At 39.8% G+C, this 21,040-nt stretch overlaps 1 long non-coding RNA gene and 1 other non-coding gene across 2 annotated transcripts; both read left to right on the top strand.

Annotated features, from left to right (window-relative positions):
• Nucleotides 1-6,700: 6,700 nt before the first annotated feature.
• On the top strand, nucleotides 6,701-7,504 carry LOC131239968 (uncharacterized). The gene is made up of 2 exons (XR_009168540.1): nucleotides 6,701-7,122; nucleotides 7,204-7,504. It is a non-coding gene; the product is annotated as an uncharacterized LOC131239968 (long non-coding RNA).
• Nucleotides 7,505-17,483: 9,979 nt separating this feature from the next.
• On the top strand, nucleotides 17,484-17,590 carry LOC131241562 (small nucleolar RNA R71). Its single transcript, XR_009169122.1, has one exon. It is a non-coding gene; the product is annotated as a small nucleolar RNA R71 (small nucleolar RNA).
• The last annotated feature ends 3,450 nt before the right edge of the window (nucleotides 17,591-21,040 follow it).

The following is a 21,040-nucleotide window of genomic DNA, read 5'->3' as shown; positions in this document are numbered from 1 at the left end:
ATATATGGAAATAGTTCTAAGCGGTGGAGCTCATGGGAACTTCTACCCCATCAGTCAGATGCACCATCCCATGGTAGGCCACGAGCTTAAAAATTAAGTCAATCCATGGCTTGAGTGGGCCACACCACATTCAAAAGTTGAGAGGGGTTACCCTCCCATTAAAACATTCATAATCATTTATTGGGTCCACTGAGATGTGGTTCACAAATCCAGCCCATCCATTATGTGTGTTCCACTTGCATGAGGGGTTAGACCAAGTTTTAGAAGCATATAAATTTTAGGTGGGCCCCACCAAGTGATTTTATATGTTTTAGGCATGTCTTTACCTGATTTTAGATGGTATGGCCCACCTGAGTTCCATACATGGCTGATTTTTGGGATATCCCATATTTTAAAGGGGACCCATCAAAAACACGGTGTTGATGTTCGACACGCATCACGGTGGGGCTACACAGCTCGAAACATTTTCAAAACTCATCTCCTATAATATGAGCACAAAATCTGAATCTTCCATGTGATGTGGCACCCCATGAAACCCTTAGAGACCAACTTTCACCCTGATCTAAAACTTTGGTGGGCTATGGAAAAAGGAAACAGTTTCTCCCTTAATTTCTCTCCGTATTTTGCCTTGGCCCACCAATGTTTTGGATAAGGGTGAAAGTTGGGCCCTAGTGTTTTCATGGGGTGTTGCATCACATGGATGATTCATATTTTGTGGAGATGAGTTTTGAAAAAGTTCTCACAAATTTTCGTGAAAACTAGTGCGAAGGTGAGCATTTCTCTCCACACACTAGGGATATTCAAGTTGATTTAAGATATCACATATACTACCATGAACATTTAAAAAAATTAAAATGCATTTCAATTCGTACTGTTTACTTCCATCCAAGCAGATAGATTTGGATTTGATATGCATTTCATTTACTCCCACATACAAATACAACCATGTAAGTCATGGATTTGATATGCATTTCATTTACTCCCGCATACAAATACAACTATGTAAGTCATGTACTCCCAATTCATTCCCTCCAATTCTATTTTCCATTTATCTCCGCTTATTATATCCTAAATGAGCCCAAGTATTTCCGAAAAGAATATTACCCCACCTGTACCAAGCTTCCAGGGCTCTAAGGTGCCCATGTATGAGTTTTATTCACACCGTACATCTATTTTGCCCTGTCATTTTAGGGCATAGGCTAAAAAATTGAGGCAAATCAAGGTTCAATTGGACCAAACCACACCAAAAGCAGCAATGATAATGATCCCTATTGTTGAAATATTCCATGATAATGTAGCCCTTAAAAAGTTTTCAATAGTAAGAATATAATCCTTATTTCGTGGTCCACTTGAGCGTAAGATCTACTTCATTTTTTGCCCACTAACATGAAAGGATAGAGTAAAATGGATAGACGGTGTGGATAAACCCATACATCATGATGGTCCCTGGGTGCCCTGCCGAGCTTGGGACTGGCAAGGCCGTAATCAATTCGCGCCCAGCTAAAGCACGTGGAGAGTATTGCGGCTTTCCATTATCGTCATTGGGTCTATGCCAGTCAGTCATGACGGTAGGTACTGCTCCCGTCCAGTTGGATTGCAACAACCTCGCTTTCTTCGCTTGACGCAATCAGAGGATCCGAAATCAAAGGAAGCGGATTGCGTCCGAATCTACCAGCCTCTGTCCACCAATAGGTAGATTTGTGTGGGGCCAACCCTGATCTATCTGTTTTATCCAATCCGTCCACATATTTTTTCAGATAGTTTTAATATATAGGCTCAAAATAAGGCAGATGCGACGCTAAGTGAACTATACCATGGATGACTCATGCATTTCATGTTTTATCCATTTTTAATGAACCTAAGTTTAATATTTAGTGTGGTTCACTTGAGCGCTAGATTCGTCTTATTTTTAGGCTAATACCTTAAAATGATATAATAAAAGGGATAGACGGCTTTGATACACAGATACATCAAGGTGTCTCCCTCACAAATCTGCCGGTTTGTGGCTGCAAGTGGGATAGGACACAACCCGCTTCCTACCGAAAAAGGCGGCAATTCAATGCGTACATTGGATATTATTGTGTTCCCACAACTTTCAAACCCACGTGACATGCATGATTTTTTATAAGATCAGTTAAACGGAAGCGGATTGGCTGGTGTACCAGCCACCACCGACCTGGCTGGTGTGGGTACGTGTCGTGCGAAGACTTGTAGCTCCGAGTTGTATGACGGTTCAAAGGAGATCACAGTTACATGGCCCCAAATTGATGTAGCTATTATATCCACCCCGTTTTATCCATTTGGCAATATTATTTTAGATCACTGGCCCAAAAATGAATCATATTCAAATCTTAACTGGACCACACCATAAATAGCAGTGGGCACAATGATTCTCACCGGTAAAACATTAGTAGGGTTCACTGTAATGTTTATTTTCCATCCAATCTGCTTATAAGGTAAAAAATAAAATAACTGGATGAAGAGGAAAAACAAATATCATATTGATCCAAAACTTAAGTGACCCCAAACAGGTTTGAATGGTAGACATTCAATCTCCCACTGTTTTTTGCAGTGTGGTCCTGATCTTTGGATATGTCTTATTTTCCTGCTCAAGACTTAAAACAAGCTCATCAAATGGATGGATGGTTAGGATATAACACATAACTCATAATGGGACCCACAGAACTTGGTGACATTAACACACCAGCTAGGTCTCAATTGATAGCTTGTTGAAGGAAAGTTTCGAATGAAGGAAAGTTTCAAAAAAAAGAAAAAAGAAAAAACATGGGAGAACATGAAGAACCAATGGATATCAAAATCAAAGCTCCAACTCCATGATTTTTCATGGAAAACATGAAGAACCAATGGATTTATAACCATTTGACATTGATTTAACATAATTTCAACAAAAAAATGATCGAAAATTAAAAATGCTCGCCGGATCGAACATGTGAGATATATCAGCACTACTTGTGTGTAGTGTTCTAAATATCGATGATATTAGCCGATATATTCTTGTATCCCACCTGTGTGATAAGAAACACACAGGTAGTGCCGATATATCCCACCAATCCGATCCAGTGTGCATTTTCAATTTTTGATCCATGTTTTTGTTGAAAAGCACATTAAACTAGTGTTAAATTGTTACAAATATATGATTCTTCATATTTTCCATTAAAAATCATGGATTTGGAACTTCGATTTCGAGATTTAGGAGAGATAGCTCAAGTTGTGGAAAATTGAGAAAAATAAAAAATTCTCAATTTCTCGCAAATCAGTTACAATCTTTGTATCCAAACACAAAGTTAAACATGTATGTAACCTGATCTAGTGATTCTTCTTTTGCTTTTGAATGTATTGCTTGTGTTTCCATACATGTCTTCTTACGTTTATAAATATATGAATAAACTTTCAATATACTTACATCAATTCAGTTGGAAAGCGCATATATTAGGACCCCATACAAGGAAACCCTTATTATGTGCAATTTATTATTATTATTGTAATGTTTTGATTTCTAAGTGTGTATTGATGTCTTTTTCAATAATCTTCAAAGTTTCATTGAAAAATTTGACCAATTTCCCAATGTTCCCATGTTTCCCAACAATGGTGATACATCACGCGATACAACCGATATATCCCATGCGATAACCGATATGTATCCGTATTCCAAGGCTGCGATACATTACGCAATAACGATATTTAAAACATTGCCTGTGCGTTTCGTATCGCATAGGTGGGATATAAGATATATTGTGAGATATTTCTGCCGCTATTGTCGATATTTTAAACATTGTGTATATATATAACAACACTTGATGATTATCATTTCTATGCTACAAAGATGATCAATCATAAGAAATTTATCGCATCTCACCAGCCACTAGGGCTGAAAGTCAGGCAGGTTGGCTCGGGTTGGTGCTCAACCCTAACCCAACCCAAGGTTCCTATACCTTAACCCTAACCCAACCCAACCCAATCTCGGGTTGTGAATTCTTAACCCAAGCCCAACCCAAACGGGCTTGGTCGGGTTGATCGGGTTGGTCGGGTATATATGTGCTAATATTTTCATTATTACATTAGTTTATTATATTTTAATATAGGACTTATTTTTTGTATCTATAATTTTATTAATTAAATATATGATTATTCATTATAAAAAACATCATTTTTTTCTTTAAAAAAATAAGCTAAAATATAAGACAACTACTCCTTTAAAAGTCATGTAGCATAGCACGAAGTCTATTTGGGAGAGAGAAATCTGGCATATCTTGTTAGCTTGAGTCCTTGGAAATGACGTGGACAAATGAGACTCGACATCACTAGTGTGCCTTCGACACAAACGATCCACACTCAATTATAATTTATAAGTAACTTATATATTGATCGGGTTCGAGTTGGGTCAGGTAACCCGAGACCTCAACCCGAGCCCAACCCAAGTTTTATGGGGTTGGTGTTTGTATAGCCCAAGCTTAAGATCGGACTCAAAATATCCTGCCCGAGCCCAACCCAATGTCGGGTCGGTCATGGGTCGGTCGGGTTGAACCCGCCCAACTTTCTGCCCTACCAGCCACCCAAGAGCCAATACATGTGTAGGTGTAGGTAAGGACCATAGGGAGGCCATAAGGGTAGTACCTTAGACATTTCCCATTAGGTAAATAATTATCATTTTAGGTATAGGGACATGTTTGAAACTCAATACACTAGTCAAGGTGACAATCTTTCAACCTACGAGCCAATTATTCTCCCCCGTTATCAAGATGAAGGATCTCGATTATTGTACTATATTGAGTCCTCATTATCTTTAGTTCACATATGATACGATCATTATAATAAATATTGAGTCCTATATCATTAAAGACATTCTTTGGTGTTTTAGATTTTTTTCAGCCCTTCTTATTAACTCCAAAAAGTGTTATTCACAGTGTAGCTATGGAATCGAGGATTGTGGCCAACTTGGTAAGGTTCTTTTCTTAAAATACTTGAGGCTTCTGTCGGGGTCATTCCCTACTCCTCCATTTGAGTTCTGGTAATTGAAAGGTTTGAAACGAGGCTTGTGGTTGGAAATGATATTTTCTTTCCTTTGTAGGTCACATTATGCTCATCAATTCTATGCTTGCCAATCTTCCAACATATTATTTGTCTTCTCAAATTCCCAACAAGGATTTCCAAGAAGCTTGAGAATATGTAATTTTCTATGGGAGGGAAGAGGAAATAGCTATAAATATCCACTTTTGATTTGGGAGGACATCTAAAAACCTAAAGATGAGGAGGGTATTGCAATTGGAAGAATTAGAGATAATAATTGGACCTTTCTATCTAATGAGGGTGAGGTTTTGGCAGCAAATAAGGAGAGCTTTATGGAGGAACATAATTTCTAGCAACTATGAGGAAAGGGAATAAGATAGGATTCCTATTGGAGTTAGAAACAGAAGGGACTCTTTTATGTGGAAGGATATTTCAACTTTTAGTGACCTACCAAGAGGCGTGAGAAAAATCTTTGTTGGTGGAGTGAGATTTAGAGTTGGCAAATGATGATAGAACCAAATTCAGGGAAGTCATGGGTTGAGGTTACTGCCTTTCTGGATAGATTCCTCAACTATTCTTGGTCTCATATAGGAATATCCTTATCAAGGATTGCTAGGACATATTGGGTGAGTAGTGTGGAACTAAGAAGCCAGTTGGACTTCAAAAACTGTTGTGCTTTCATAGTTGCTTTGCATTCTCAGAGGTACCTTCCTCCCCTCCAACAAGAGGGATGAAAGGATCAGTCCCCTCATCTCTTGGGACCTTTTTGGCAAAGGGGTTCTTTAAGTCTCATATCCCTGCAAATCTTCCTAGGCCACCATGTATTAAAGTTTGGTACTTCGGCTCCTCATGCTGAAGTATTTTCTTGGACAAAGAAATCCTCTCCTTTGAAAATTTAAGAAGAATGACTCTCCCAAGTGTGTGCTTTCGACAAGGAGATGGCAATCTCTGTCTGCATTGCGAGTTTCGCACTGGAAATATGTGTTCCTTCTTCATGCTTTTCGAGGTTTCGTGGATGCTTCTGAATTCTGTTAATGATTGGGTTGGTCTTTCGGTCCGTTTAGGCTAAGAGGAAAAGTTACACTTACATGTGGTCATGTGGGATATTTGACGGAGTATCCTGCTTGATTACCCATGTTAAAGAAAATCAAGTCCAATATGGTGACTTGGGCCTTGTTGTCGAGGAGTTTAACGACATCTTTGTGGAAGACCTCTATAGAAATTTGAGGTTTTTCTTTTCTTTTTTTTCTTTTTTCTTTTTTTTAATGTGTTGTTGCCGTTTAAATAAGAAAATTTTTTATAAGATGTTTCTTTTACCTTTAATTGGAACTGGAGTCCCATCAGCTATTCTGATGGTATCACAACTGAGAAAAAGTTGATACAGTGAAAGAAAGATCTAACATACCTGTCATGTGATCCATGGCTTCTGAATCAATACTCACAAGGAGTGCATGGAGGAGAAGACGCATGATTTGCAGAAACAAATGCACCTGTCTAAACCAAGCGAGACTTTGGGAAGAAACTTCTGTCATCTTGATTAGTTGGACGGTGAGCTATATATATATATATATATATATATATATATATATATATATATATATATATATATATATATATATATATATATATATATATATATATATATATATATATATATAAATCAAGTAACTCCTTGCATATGCAACGGATAAGATTGAGGTACTGTTACTCTAATATGGTTGGCTATAATGTGATGAACAACATTTACATGCATAAGCACAAAAACATATGCATATACATGAATCTGCATCCAAACATAGATACATAACTATGTTCATGTCGCACATTTCAGGTGTTTCGGGACACCCAAATAAAGCTGGATTTAGGAGTTGGATTTGTGTTCTTGAATTTGTTTGCTTCATGCTGATTTATTCCATTACATTCTATATCGTTTTCATTTCTGTTTTTAGACTTTTCTGGAGGAGCTATTTTCAATTCTCCGTACAGTGCATCTCTTGAGAGGACTGAGTGTTGGTCTAGGCATAAACTACTCGTGTGTCGAACAATGGAATCCTATTGCAGAAGAAGCTTTATATGTAGCTGGAAGATTAAAAGGTATGTCTCTCTCCATCTCCTATTACATTTCAAACTGCCATGTATAGATTCTGTAACTTTCGCATTCATGTAATGTTTCAGATAAGGATCCCAATGTACGTAAACATGGCTTCTTAAGATGAATATTTTGGAAAAATTGATGGGCATTGTGACTAGTAGACCTAGACGATTTGAATGTTGTTACTTCTATAATTGATGTACGCCCTCAACAATATTTTTGGTGGTGAGTGTTACACCATTACTATGTGTTTAGCTTTCTTTACTTATCCTATCTTACATAAGTTTAGTTGTAGGACATGTTGGGTATTTTTACTTTTGTTACTAATGGCATTATTGCAACTATTGCAAAATCACTTCAAATAAAACATAAGAGATTGGGGGACATACATAAGTTTAGTTGTAGGACATGTTGGGTATTTTTACTTTTGTTACTAATGGAATTATTGCAACTATTGCAAAATCACTTCAAATAAAACATAAGAGATTGGGGGACATCCAAACCCTAACATCTCTCTCTCTCTCTCTCTCTCTCTCTCTCTCTCTCTCTCTCTCTACTTTCCCTTATTCCTTTGGTTCGTGAAGGTGTGTGATGCCCTCTTTCACCTATATCCATTGTAATGGATAAAGTAGCTAGGGTATCATACGTATGTGGCTAGGTTTTTATGGTAAGATTTGAAGAAGTTTAATATGCGTTGAACGTGGGTATGACAAGTGGTGAAGAATCAGTGTGTGCATGTGTCAAGGTGTTGAGGCAAGAAGTGGTGTTGAACCATCGTCCGTCGGTGTTCATCGGATTCTAATATACTTTGTAAGACCCGTATCTTAGTCCATACCATTCCGTAGGTTCTCGCGATCCTCCCTGTCGAAGTCCGGCAACCTTCGACCTTTATTCGACATTTGCGCGCGACCCTAAGACACATGCCGTCAACCAGAGTCGGCTCAACCCAAGACTTGTCACTACCAAAAAAATGACCAAAGGCTACAGACTATAGAGGTCTATGGCTACGGCTTTAATCCGTAGCTAATTAGCTACGGATATAATCCGTAGCTAAAACTTCCATAATCTGTAGCTAAAGCATACCTCTCAATCTGACTTTATTAGAGACGGACGATGCTTAAGGGGCTCCATGGGGCCCATTGTAATATATTTATTTTATCTGATCGGTCCATCAATTTTGAAATATTATTTTAATGCATGAACCCAATAATTAGAAAGATCAAAAGTCTAAGTGGACCACACCATGAGAAAGAATGAAAAAATAAATTTATATCGTTAATATGTGGTGTGGTCCACCTAAATCTTAGATCTGACTCATTTTTTGGATGAATATTAAAAATGAGCCGTTAAAATGAATGGACGGAGTGGATAATTAACATATACAACGATGGGCCCCACAAGTCCTAAAATAAAAAAACCCCTAAAATCTTATCCGCTCTCCCGCGCACCTCTCCTGCGCACCATTTTTGTGAAAAGGAAATCCCTCTCTCTCTCTCTCTCTCTCTCTCTCTCTCTCGCGTCCGCCCGTGACTCAACCTCCCTCGCCCTCGCCTCTCTCTCTCTCTCTCTCTCTCTCTCTCTCTCTCTCGCACTCAGCCCTCTCTCGATCTCTCGCGCTACCTCACCCTCTCTCTATCTCTTAGCTCCATTTCCTTCTCTGTTTCCCAACCTCTCTGTCTCTCTCACTAGGGTTTTCAAAACCCCCTTTCGTTGCAAGAAGGAGAGGAAAAAGAAGGAGAAGGAGAAGAAGAACGGTGAGAGTTAACAACTACAATGCCTTCTGTTTATGGTTATTTAATGGTGAGCTAATTGAGTAATCATTTGAGAAATGCAGGTTCAGGGTTGGACGTTCACAATATTTGCTGGATCATGAAATTTTTGACGAGGTATGTTTGATTCCTTTGGCTATTGTTTAAATCTTTCATTTTTGCTGGACCGTGATGACCCATCACAATGCAGCTCGGTTGAAGGCTAGCTCATTTACGACCGTAAGGTATTTCTCTCTCTCTCTCTCTCCCTCCCTCCCTCTCTCTCAATCTCTCTCAATCTCAATGCCGATTTAGGGATTTGGGGATTTAGTAATTTGTGGATTCCTGATTTTATGTGGACTCTCTGTTCACTCCCCAAGTATAGGGTTGTGATGTAGTAATAAACTCGGTAAGACCGAGGTCGAATCCACAGGGACTGAAACTTGTACGTGTCCTGAAACTAGGTAGAAATAGAACTAGACTAAGATGCTATCTAAATCAAATAGAATTTAAGAAATAATTGTGGAAGAATTATCTAAAACTTTAAGGAATTCAGAGGAAAGGAACTAGGGATTTAGAGGATCCACTTGTAGAGATCAGGGAAATCTTATGCCTGCATCAAGGATTATGGAATTCAACTGAACTTACTTGATTTGATTTTCAAGAGATGAAAGGTATATGAATTAGAATGGATTCCATCACCAAACCATGCCCAGGAGATAAAGTAAACAATAGAATTAAACTAATTACCAACCAATCAACAATGTATGAAGATCAGGAAGGTACTGTCATCCTACCATGCCCATGAGACGATGGTGAACAACAGGGCCTCCTGACGTCATAAACATCAAAAGAGAAAAGAAATATTCAAAGCCATTGCAAACCCATTGTAATTTCAGTCACAACATACCATTAAAGACTAAGAAAAATATTCATTTAATAATTAAACCACAATCAAGTTTAATTCATGAATTAAAGGCACACAGTAAAATCTCCCATCTCGCTACAGGCTTCACCTCTTAGCCCTAGCTAAGAGGTTTAGCCAAGAATAAACATCATCTTAAAATAAAAAAGCAGTAATCCGAAATAAACAAATTCAAATAAAATAATACTCTCTCTCTTCCTCTGTCTGCTCCACCGTCCCTTCGAAATTTTTAATAATCCTCCCAGCTTTTTTATTCTCCTTTATAGAAAACCCCTCTGGTAGTCTTGAGTCCCAAAAGGAATAGGTTGGGAAGCTTGTTTACGCACCTGCAGAGATTGCGCAGCTCCAGAGATTTCGCAGCTGCCAAGATTACGCAGCTAGCTGTCTTGCGTAACCGGAACGGCTGGAATCCCGTTGGCTTGGTTTGTGCACAACGGTGTATTTCCAAAAAAAGGGGAACGTCCCTACGGACGGTTCTGAATGACCTAACAGATGGATGTTGTGGATTGTTTGGACATCCACTCATAGTGGCCCATAACCCCTCTAAACTGATGTTGTCCTTTAATCTCGTAACGCAGGGGCTCTCCTTTGGCTGAGAACTGTGAGTTCGTACGTGCACCCCAACCTTTGATACTTTCATGATTTTAATCTTCGGCAAACCATTTTCATGATGGACGGTTCAGATTAGCCACATGATCATCGCCGAACACACACCACAGCTCGCAAAAAATCGGGTTGCGTTCTAAAACAGGGCCTGCGAAAGGCTTTCGCTGTGACATGGTGGGGCTCACTGTCTATTTCAAATGAGAGATCCAAGCCGTCCATTGAATTCCTCTCGAAATTTCAGTTGGGAAGGGATGGTTTTGGATCAGATTCGGCGTGACCCACGAAAGAAATCAGCTGCAATAGTTGTAGGGCAGTCCATTTGTGACCATTGAAACCAACAAGTGTGCATGCATGAGTGCATAAAGTCAACATGGGTTTGGCTAAATCGAGCCCCTCTGCATGATGGACGGCTCGGATTGAGCATTTGGACCATGATGATGGCCCACTGAGATCATCTTCAGTCTCTGTTTCATGACAGAAACGGAGTTCACTAAAGAGTTCACGTCCCTGTGTTGCCATGCACTCTTAGTGCAAAAAGTGTAGTATATACACTGTATAATGATTATGAGAAATCCACACCATTCATCTTGTTCTCCATTTCATTTGACCGTGGGGACCAAAGTTAAAGCGTATCTGGCAGGTGGGCCCTAAATCAGATTTTATGGACTGATCTGTTAGTTCACCACTTTCACGAGGATCCAATGACTGAAATTTGACGTGTGCGGTTAGTTTATGGTCCTCGAGCCACGTATGAAGTTTCGAATCGATTAGATGGTGGGAACCCTATGATCTTGCATTCGGGACACTTTTCGGCCACTTGAGCTTCAATTCCTTGATTTTCTTGGGTCCCTGATGTGTAATTCTGATCTTGGGTCTCTGGAGTCCGTCCCACGCTTTGGTGTCATCGAGCGTTAAGTCCATGCTTTAAGCACCCATTTCGGTCCAGGCTCGACATACACTCTGCATTATAAACACGATTAATCGGGCCATTAAGCAGTATCATGCGTGTATATCTATGCAATAAATGGGTCGATATGCAATATTTGACCCTCAACACAACCCCAACCAGCATTTTGCTAGTCCCAGAGCAAAGTATGCGAAAAATGAGTTGAGAATTACATAACAATTTATAAACTCGAGTGATTTTGCAGAGTAATCCAGATACGAGAACTTTTAGATTCATGAACTGTTGGATATTACTTTCTCCTAGACTCCAGTACATGGTAAACTTCATAATCAAGTTCAAAGTATTATTCCATTAATTAGAAAAATTCTAACCATTGAGATCCATGAATGTATAATCTAATCTCGACTTGTCAACATTAAGATTTTCCTTGATATTTAAGGATATCATTGGTAACAACTGAGAGAATTCACGATAACTCTTCTTGGCTTACACATTATCTTTTTATTCTTTTAAATTTTTTTTTTTTTTAATTTTTTCGTTAGAAGTAACGCCAAGAAGAGGGATCAGATCCTCACCTATAGGGAGCAAACCTAAGGTAAAGTCTGTACACCCAACTTTTTCACATATCATTCATGGGGAATTAAATCTACACCTATAGGGAGCAAACCTAAGGTAAAGACCATTTGCCCAATCCTTTAAGTTTTCCCAAGTTAATCCTTTAATATCGAACTGAAACCTTAATATGCAAGCGAGATGTGTCCTGCGAATTCATGACTCAACCAATGTTTACAAATTCTAATAATGGATTAATAATTCAAACTTAGCTGTGAAATTTAATAGATAACTGAATCCAAGAGTCATAAAGTACCAACATCATGCATCTTGAAATTCTAAGTGCCCTAGATGGCCGTCAAAATCACTTCGACTTCAACAAAATGTCAGAAATTTTTTTAAAATTTTCACAACTTTTGTTCAAGACCAAGAAAATGCTGATTAGGTGACCTAATCTCCCACCCCCAACCTAAAATCTACATTGTCCTCAATGTAAAAAGAAATAGACATGCAATGCACATGAGACAACGGAAAAATAAGAGTGATGGAAAGATAGTACCTGAATGAAAGAATCAAGAGGCTTTTCAAAGATTTCTACGTAAGAGCGGTCAGCACAAGAGAGAAACCAACAAATAAAATAACAAAAATACAATCCTACCTATACCACTTTCGCAGGTGCTCTCGATTGCATTTAGCGTATGCAACAAGCCTTTAAACCCCTAGGTTACCCCTAGTGGACGAGTTGTAGTCTCGTGATGGTTTGCTAATGTTACCCACAAACATTGAACTAACTAATGATAAAAATGAAATGAAATGAAGAGTTGGATTGCCTCCCGGGAGCGCTAAGTTTACCGTCTTCAGACAAATAAAGCAACTACCCTAGTCCTAAGAAAACAGAAACTTACCTATACCTCCATCGGACTAGGAGATTAATCCTGGTAAACAGGATCGATCGAGGCATGGACATGTCCTCTGAATCAAATTTCTCGACAAATGGTTTCAATCGATGTCCATTGACTTTAAACTCCTTGCCATTGTCGGGATCTCTTATCTCAACGACCCCATGCGGAAAAACAGTAACAACAATGTAAGGGCCGGTCCAACGAGATCGAAGCTTACCCGGAAAGAGATGTAATTGAGAATAGTACAAAAGGAATTATTGACCAGGCGTGAATGATTTTCGCAAAATGTGTTGGTCATGAAATGCTTTCATCTTGTCCTTGTAAATTCTCGAATTATCGTACGCATCATTCCGGATTTCTTCAAGTTCATTCAATTGAAGTTTGCGTAGCGAGCCAGCGTTGTCCAGATTGAAATTAAGATTTTTGATCGCCCAGTACGCTTTATGTTCCAGCTCCACAGGCAAGTGACAAGCCTTCCCATAGACAAGTCTAAAGGGAGACATTCCAATAGGAGTTTTAAATGCAGTACGGTATGCCCATAAGGCATCGGTCAATCGGATTGACCAATCCTTACGATCTGGGTTAACCGTTTTCTCCAAAATGTGTTTAATTTCCCTATTAGAAATCTCAGCTTGTCCACTTGTCTGAGGATGGTATGGGGTGCTCACCTTATGAGAGATACCGTATTTCTTCATTAAGCTCTCAAATGGTTTATTACAAAAGTGTGAGCCCCCATCACTAATGATGGCTCGAGGCGTTCCGAATCGAGAAAGGATGTTTTCTTTTAGGAATTTAATGACCGTGCGATGGTCATTCTTTCGACACGGAATCGCTTCGACCCATTTAGTGACATAATCCACGGCGAGCAAAATATCCAGAATTCCCAAACGATTGGGGAATGGTCCCATGAAATCGATGCCCCCAATCAAATGCTTCAATGATAAGAATGGGATTCAAAGGCATCATATTTCGACGGGACAATGCTCCCAATTTCGACAACGCTCACAAGCTTTGCAAAACTCATGAGTGTCCCTAAACATAGTGGGCCGAGTAAAAGCCACATGCAGAATCTTGGCCGTGGTCTTTTTAGCAGAAAAGTGACCACCACAGGCCTGTGAGTGACAGAAGGAGATGACACTCTAATGCTCATCGTCTGGCATACATCTCCTTAAGATTTAATCTGGGCAATATTTAAATAAATATGGATCGTCCCAAAAAAAGTTGCACACCTTGGTAAAGAATTTCTTCTTATCTTGCGCAGTCCAATGTGTTAGTATAGAACCTGTGATAAGAAAATTAGCAATATTAGCGAACCAAGGTGAATGGGAGACTCTAAACAATTGTTCCTCAGGGAACATGTCATTGATATGGGTCGCCTCAAGGGAATCAGAGGTATTAAGGCGAGAAAGGTGATCGGCCACTACGTTCTCTACTCCCTTTTTATCTTTAATTTCCAAATCAAATTCTTGGAGTAGAAGGATCCATCTTATCAAGCGGGGTTTAGAATCATTCTTAGAAAGAAGATACTTCAGTGCCGCATGATCTGTATATATAATGATCTTGGATCCAATCAGGTAGGACCTAAATTTGTCCAAGGCGAACACTACGGCTAAGAGTTCCTTTTCCGTAGTCGAGTAGTTCACTTGGGCAGGATTTAGAGTCCTACTTGCGTAGTGAATGACGTAGGGCTTCTTATCTTTTCTTTGGCCTAGGACCGCCCCAAGAGCATAATCAGAAGCGTCGCACATAAGCTCAAAAGGAAGGTTCCAGTCGGGTGGCTGCATGATAGGTGCAGTGGTTAATGTGCCTTTAAGCTTGGTGAAAGCTTCCTGGCATTGCTCAGTCCACTCGTACGGAACATCCTTTTGAAGAAGATTACATAATGGACGAGAGAGGAGACTAAAGTCCTTTATGAATCGCCTGTAAAATCCTGCGTGTCCTAAGAAGGATCGCACGTCTCTCATGTTCTTGTGTGGTGGTAGGTTAGAGATAAGATCGATTTTTGCCTTATCTACCTCGATTCCTTTGACGAGATGATATGCCCAAGGACAATTCCCTTGAACCATGAAAGGACACTTCTCCCAATTAAGTACCAAGTTCTTTTCTTCACATCTTTTCGGACACATTTAAGACTTTCCAAGCACTTCTTGAAAGATGGACCAAAAAAAGAGAAATCATCCATGAAGACCTCTAGATATTGCCCCTACCATATCGGAAAAGATACTAAGCATACATCGAAAGGTGGCGGGGCATTACATAGTCCGAATGGCATCCTTCGATAAGCAAAGGTGTCGTAGGGACATGTAAATGTGGTCTTTTCCTGGTCTTCAGGGCTATCTCTATCTGGTTGTAGCCCGAATACCCGTCAAGGAAACTGTAATAGGAATGCAGCTAACCTTTATAGGATCCGATCAATGAATGGTAAAGGAAAGTGGTCTTTCCTCGTGACGGTATTCAACTTCCTGTAGTCAATGCACATTCTCCAACCAGTAGTGACTCTAGTTGGCACGAGTTCATTATTAGCATTGGCTACGATGGTGATTCCGGACTTCTTAGGGACCACTTGAGTTGGACTCACCCATTGACTATCAGATATAGGGTATATAATACCCACATCCAATAGTTTAAGAACCTCGGCCTTAACCACTTCCTTCATGTTTGGATTTAGTCTACGTTGTGGTTGCCGAGCAGTTTTGCATTATCATCAAGATATATGTGATGAGTACAAATCGAGGGATCGATTCCTTTGAGGTCCGCTATCGTCCATCCTAGGGCTCCTTTATGCTCAATGAGAGTAGATATAAGCATACTCTCCTGTTCTTTCTCCAGGTGGGCAGAGATCACCACCGGGTATGTCTCATCTTGACCTAAATAGGCATATTTCAAATCAGAGGGCAAAGGTTTTAGGTCAAGCTTCGGCGGCTTGAGGTTAGACGGTAGAGGCACTACATCGGTTTGTGGTAATTCTTCAAATTGTGGCCTCCACCGGTTAACTTCAAGTACTGGCGCAGTATCAAGCAAGGCGCACGTCTCCCTAATCATGTCATCATCAAAATCATGGGAGTAGGCCAGGCACGTCTCTAGATGGTCGGAGGATAAGGTTAGAGGTGTCGTATCTTCCACGAAAGAGTCAATCATGTTAATGTCGTGGAAATCGTCATCATCCTCTGAGTTGCTGCCGTTATTGAAAAAAATGTTTGACTCCAATGTCAAATTTCCAAAAGACATAGTCATGATACCATTCCTGCAATTGATAATTGCATTTGACGTGGCAAGGAATGGGCGACCAAGAATGACGGGAATCTGAGTGCTCATGTTATTGATGGGTTCGGTGTCCAGGATGATAAAATCTACAGGGTAGTAAAATCTATCGACCTGGACTAACACATCCTCAATTATCCCTCTTGGTACACGAACAGAGCGATCAGCAAGTTGTAGTGTGGTTAGGGTGGGTTTTAATTCACTCAAACCTAACTGTTTGTATACCGAGTAGGGAATCAGATTGACGCTTGCTCCTAAGTCAAGAAGTGCGTGATCAATTCGATGGTTCCCGATTACACATGATATGGTTGGGCTACCGGATCCTTGAATTTTGTGGCACGTCTTGCTTTAAGATAGCACTCACTTTCTCAGTCAAGAAGATTTTCTTTTGAATAATTTTTCATCTTTTGGTCGTGCATAAGTCTTTCAGAAATTTGGCATATGAAGGAATCTGTTTCACGACATCAAGTAGAGGAATGTTGACTTTCACTTGTTTCAACACCTCTAGGATATCCTGAGAGTTAGAAAGAGGTTTTGGTGAAACCAACCGTTGGGGGAACGAAGCAACTGACTTCTCTAGAAGTTCTGGTTCTAATTTTTGTGGGGCATCACTGGATCCATCATTGTTGTCCTCTTTTGGTTTTTGAGGCTTTTCAGGCCTAACCGGAAGAGTTTTATCAATGATCTTTCCACTCCTAAGAGTGTTGATGGATTTAGCATGCCCCATCTGATTTGAAGAGCTGAGATCATTGATCTCGTACTGCGGTTTAGGATTGGGGAGAGGTTGTGCAGGAAGCATCCCCTTTTCTATAACCGTCATACGAGAGTCTATCTTTTGCATAAAATCTGTAATTCCCTGCATTGCCTGAGCCAGCTCTTGTATGGGATTTTGAACCGGTTCCTCTTGGGGTTTCACTTGATTTGGATTTTGATTAAAGAAACCTGGAGGGGTTGCCGTTTGTCCATTCCTCCAACTAAAGTTTAGATGATTTTTCCAGCCAGGATTGTATGTATTGGAGTTAGGTCCAGTAAAAGGTCTTTGATAGTTGTTTACGGCATTGGCTTGTTCATTCAACACTCCTCGAAAGGCGGGTATTGTAGGACAGTTTTCAGTTGTGTGAATGTTGTAGTCACAGATGCCGCAAACAATTTCATTGACCTTATCCTTCTTTCCTTCCATGGCCTCAACTTTCCTTATGAGCGTAGTCACTTTACACTTGAGATCATCCTCTTCTTTCAAGAGATATAATCCACCTTTCTCCTTTAATTGAGTCGGCCTAGACGTGGTGTTCGACTTTGGGTAATAGTCCCATGATTGTGTTTTTCAGCAAGACTATCGAGGTAATCCCATACCTCGTCAACATCTTTATTAATGAACTCCCCATTACACATTATCTCGACCATTTGGCGCATGGAAGATGTCAGTCCATCATAGAAAAAATTTGTAATGCGGCACGTTTCAAATCCGTGTTGTGGGCATGAACTGACCAAATCTTTGAACCTTTCCCAACATTGGAAGAATGTTTCATCTTCCTTTTGGGCAAAGTTCATGATCGCTTTTCTGAGGGTAATCGTTTTATGATGTGGGAAGAATTTTTTTATGAATTCCCTCTGCATGTCGTTCCATGTGCCAATGGATCTAGGACGCAGTGAATGTAACCACGTCTTAGCTTTCTCTTTTAAGGAAAAAGGAAAGAGTTTCAGCCTAATTGTATCCTCAGATACATTAGGAAAACATAATGTAGCTATAATCTCATCGAACTCTTTCAAATGTAAATATGGACTTTCTGATTCAAGTCCATGGAATTTGGGAAGGAGTTGGATAACTCCTGGCTTGATGTCCATTTGTCCCGTGTTTTCAGGAAAAATCATGCATGAGGGCATACTCACTCCCGCCGGTTGTAGATAATCTCGTAAAGTACGAGGCGGGGGTGCCTGTTGCACCTCATTCTCATCTTGGTTATCCTCCACCCTAGGTGGAAGTAGAGGAGGTTGGTCTTCAGCCATAACTTCACTTAACTCAGGGGATTTCGAGTGGTGTCTAGTCCTGCGATGGATAGTCAACCCCTCAACCAATCCTCCTTCAGTCAAGAGACGTCGAGTGTTGTCACGGGCCCACTTGGGCATGAAAACACTCGCAGCCCTCAATTAAAGACTTAACCCTAAGAAAGGAAAAGAAAAGCTAGAAAGAAAAGAGAGTTGGAAATAAATTACCAAATTGAAGCCCCTAAGTTAAGGACCTGCAAAATAAAACAAAATAAGTCAGTTTCTAAAAAGAGAAGAACGATCCTTTAAAAGAAAAATAACAGTAATTTAATTTCTAAAAGAAGGTATTCTTAAAAGAAAGTGAAAGTTTCTAAAGTAAATTGGGGAAGATCTAAACTAGAAAGTAAATTATTAAAGGAGAACTAAAAAAAAATAGAAAGTAGGGAAGGAGCTTACCGAATTAGGAATTTCTATCTTAAAGGCCTACAAAATAGGAAGGTTAGTTTCTAAACAAAAATTCTAAAGATAAATTAGGAAACAAATTAGATTCTAAGATTAGAAAGTTAATTAAGAAATAACCTAGTTTCTAAGACTAAACTATTTCCTACAGATGAGAGGATACTAGAATTAGAAAATTTCTAAGATTTAAACCTTAATTCTAAAAACATAAAAAGTAGAGAATTTAGGAAAGAATTACCAATTTAGGAGTTTATGTCAGGATCCTACAAAACAGGAAACAGGTTAAGTTCTAAACATAGAATAAAATAAAATAAAATAAAATAAAAACTTTTATCCTAAAGTAAATCTTAATCCTAACCTAATTCTAAAACTAATTAATCCCAGAAAACGTAACCGTCAGTCCCCGGCAACGGCGCCAAAAACTTGTTCACTCCCCAAGTATAGGGTTGTGATGTAGTAATAAACTCGGTAAGACCGAGGTCGAATCCACAGGGACTGAAACTTGTACGTGTCCTGAAACTAGGTAGAAATAGAACTAGACTAAGATGCTATCTAAATCAAATAGAATTTAAGAAATAATTGTGGAAGAATTATCTAAAACTTTAAGGAATTCAGAGGAAAGGAACTAGGGATTCAGAGGATCCACTTGTAGAGATCAGGGAGATCTTATGCCTGCATCAAGGATTATGGAATTCAACTGAACTTACTTGATTTGATTTTCAAGAGATGAAAGGTATATGAATTAGAATGGATTCCATCACCAAACCATGCCCAGGAGACAAAGTAAACAATAGAATTAAACTAATTACCAACCAATCAACAATGTATGAAGATCAGGAAGGTACTGTCATCCTACCATGCCCATGAGACGATGGTGAACAACAGGGCCTCCTGACGTCATAAACATCAAAAGAGAAAAGAAATATTCAAAGCCATTGCAAACCCATTGTAATTTCAGTCACAACAGACCATTAAAGACTAAGAAAAATATTCATTTAATAATTAAACCACAATCAAGTTTAATTCATGAATTAAAGGCACACAGTAAAATCTCCCATCTCGCTACAGGCTTCACCTCTTAGCCCTAGCTAAGAGGTTTAGCCAAGAATAAACATCATCTTAAAATAAAAAAGCAGTAATCCGAAATAAACAAATTCAAATAAAATAATACTCTCTCTCTTCCTCTGTCTGCTCCACCGTCCCTTCGAAATTTTTAATAATCCTCCCAGCTTTTTTATTCTCCTTTATAGAAAACCCCTCTGGTAGTCTTGAGTCCCAAAAGGAATAGGTTGGGAAGCTTGTTTACGCACCTGCAGAGATTGCGCAGCTTGTGTAACCGGAACGGCTGGAATCCCGTTGGCTTGGTTTGTGCACAACGGTGTATTTCCAAAAAACGTCCCTACGGACGGTTCTGAATGACCTAACAGATGGATGTTGTGGATTGTTTGGACATCCACTCATAGTGGCCCACAACCCCTCTAAACCGATGTTGTCCTTTAATCTCGTAACGCAGGGGCTCTCCTTTGGCTGAGAACTGTGAGTTCGTACGTGCACCCCAACCTTTGATACTTTCATGATTTTAATCTTCGGCAAACCATTTTCATGATGGACGGTTCAGATTAGCCACATGATCATCGCCGAACACACACCACAGCTCGCAAAAAATCGGCCAGCGTCCGGCGCTAAAACAGGGCCTGCGAAAGGCTTTCGCTGTGACATGGTGGGGCTCACTGTCTATTTCAAATGAGAGATCCAAGCCGTCCATTGAATTCCTCTCGAAATTTCAGTTGGGAAGGGATGGTTTTGGATCAGATTCGGCGTGACCCACGAAAGAAATCAGCTGCAATAGTTGTAGGGCAGTCCATTTGTGACCATTGAAACCAACAAGTGTGCATGCATGAGTGCATAAAGTCAACATGGGTTTGGCTAAATCGAGCCCCTCTGCATGATGGACGGCTCGGATTGAGCATTTGGACCATGATGATGGCCCACTGAGATCATCCTCAGTTTCTGTTTCATGACAGAAACGGAGTTCACGTAAACAGAGTTCACGTCCCTGTGTTGCCATGCACTCTTAGTGCAAAAAGTGTAGTATATACACTGTATAATGATTATGAGAAATCCACACCATTCATCTTGTTCTCCATTTCATTTGAACCGTGGGGACCAAAGTTAAAGCGTATCTGGACAGCGGGTGGGCCCCAAATCAGGATTTTATGGACTGATCTGTTAGTTCAGCCACTTTCACGAGGATCCAATGGCTGAAATTTGACGTGTACGGTTAGTTTATGGTCCTCAGGCCACGTATGAAGTTTCGAACTGATTAGATGGTGGGAACCCTATGATCTTGCATTCTGGACACTTTTCAGGCCACCTGAGCTTCAATTCCTTGATTTTCTTGGGTCCCTGATGTGTAATTCTGTTGATCTTGGGTCTCTGGAGTCCGTCCCACGCTTTGGTGTCATCAGAGCGTTAAGTCCATGCTTTAAGCACCCATTTCAGTCCAGGCTCGTACATACACTCTGCATTACAAATACAATTAAATCAGGCTATTAAACGGTATCATGCGTGTAT

This window comes from Magnolia sinica, chromosome 3, assembly GCF_029962835.1.
Source record: "Magnolia sinica isolate HGM2019 chromosome 3, MsV1, whole genome shotgun sequence".
In the NCBI taxonomy this organism is placed as follows: domain Eukaryota; kingdom Viridiplantae; phylum Streptophyta; class Magnoliopsida; order Magnoliales; family Magnoliaceae; genus Magnolia; species Magnolia sinica.
This window is presented reverse-complemented; position numbering and strand designations above follow the sequence as displayed.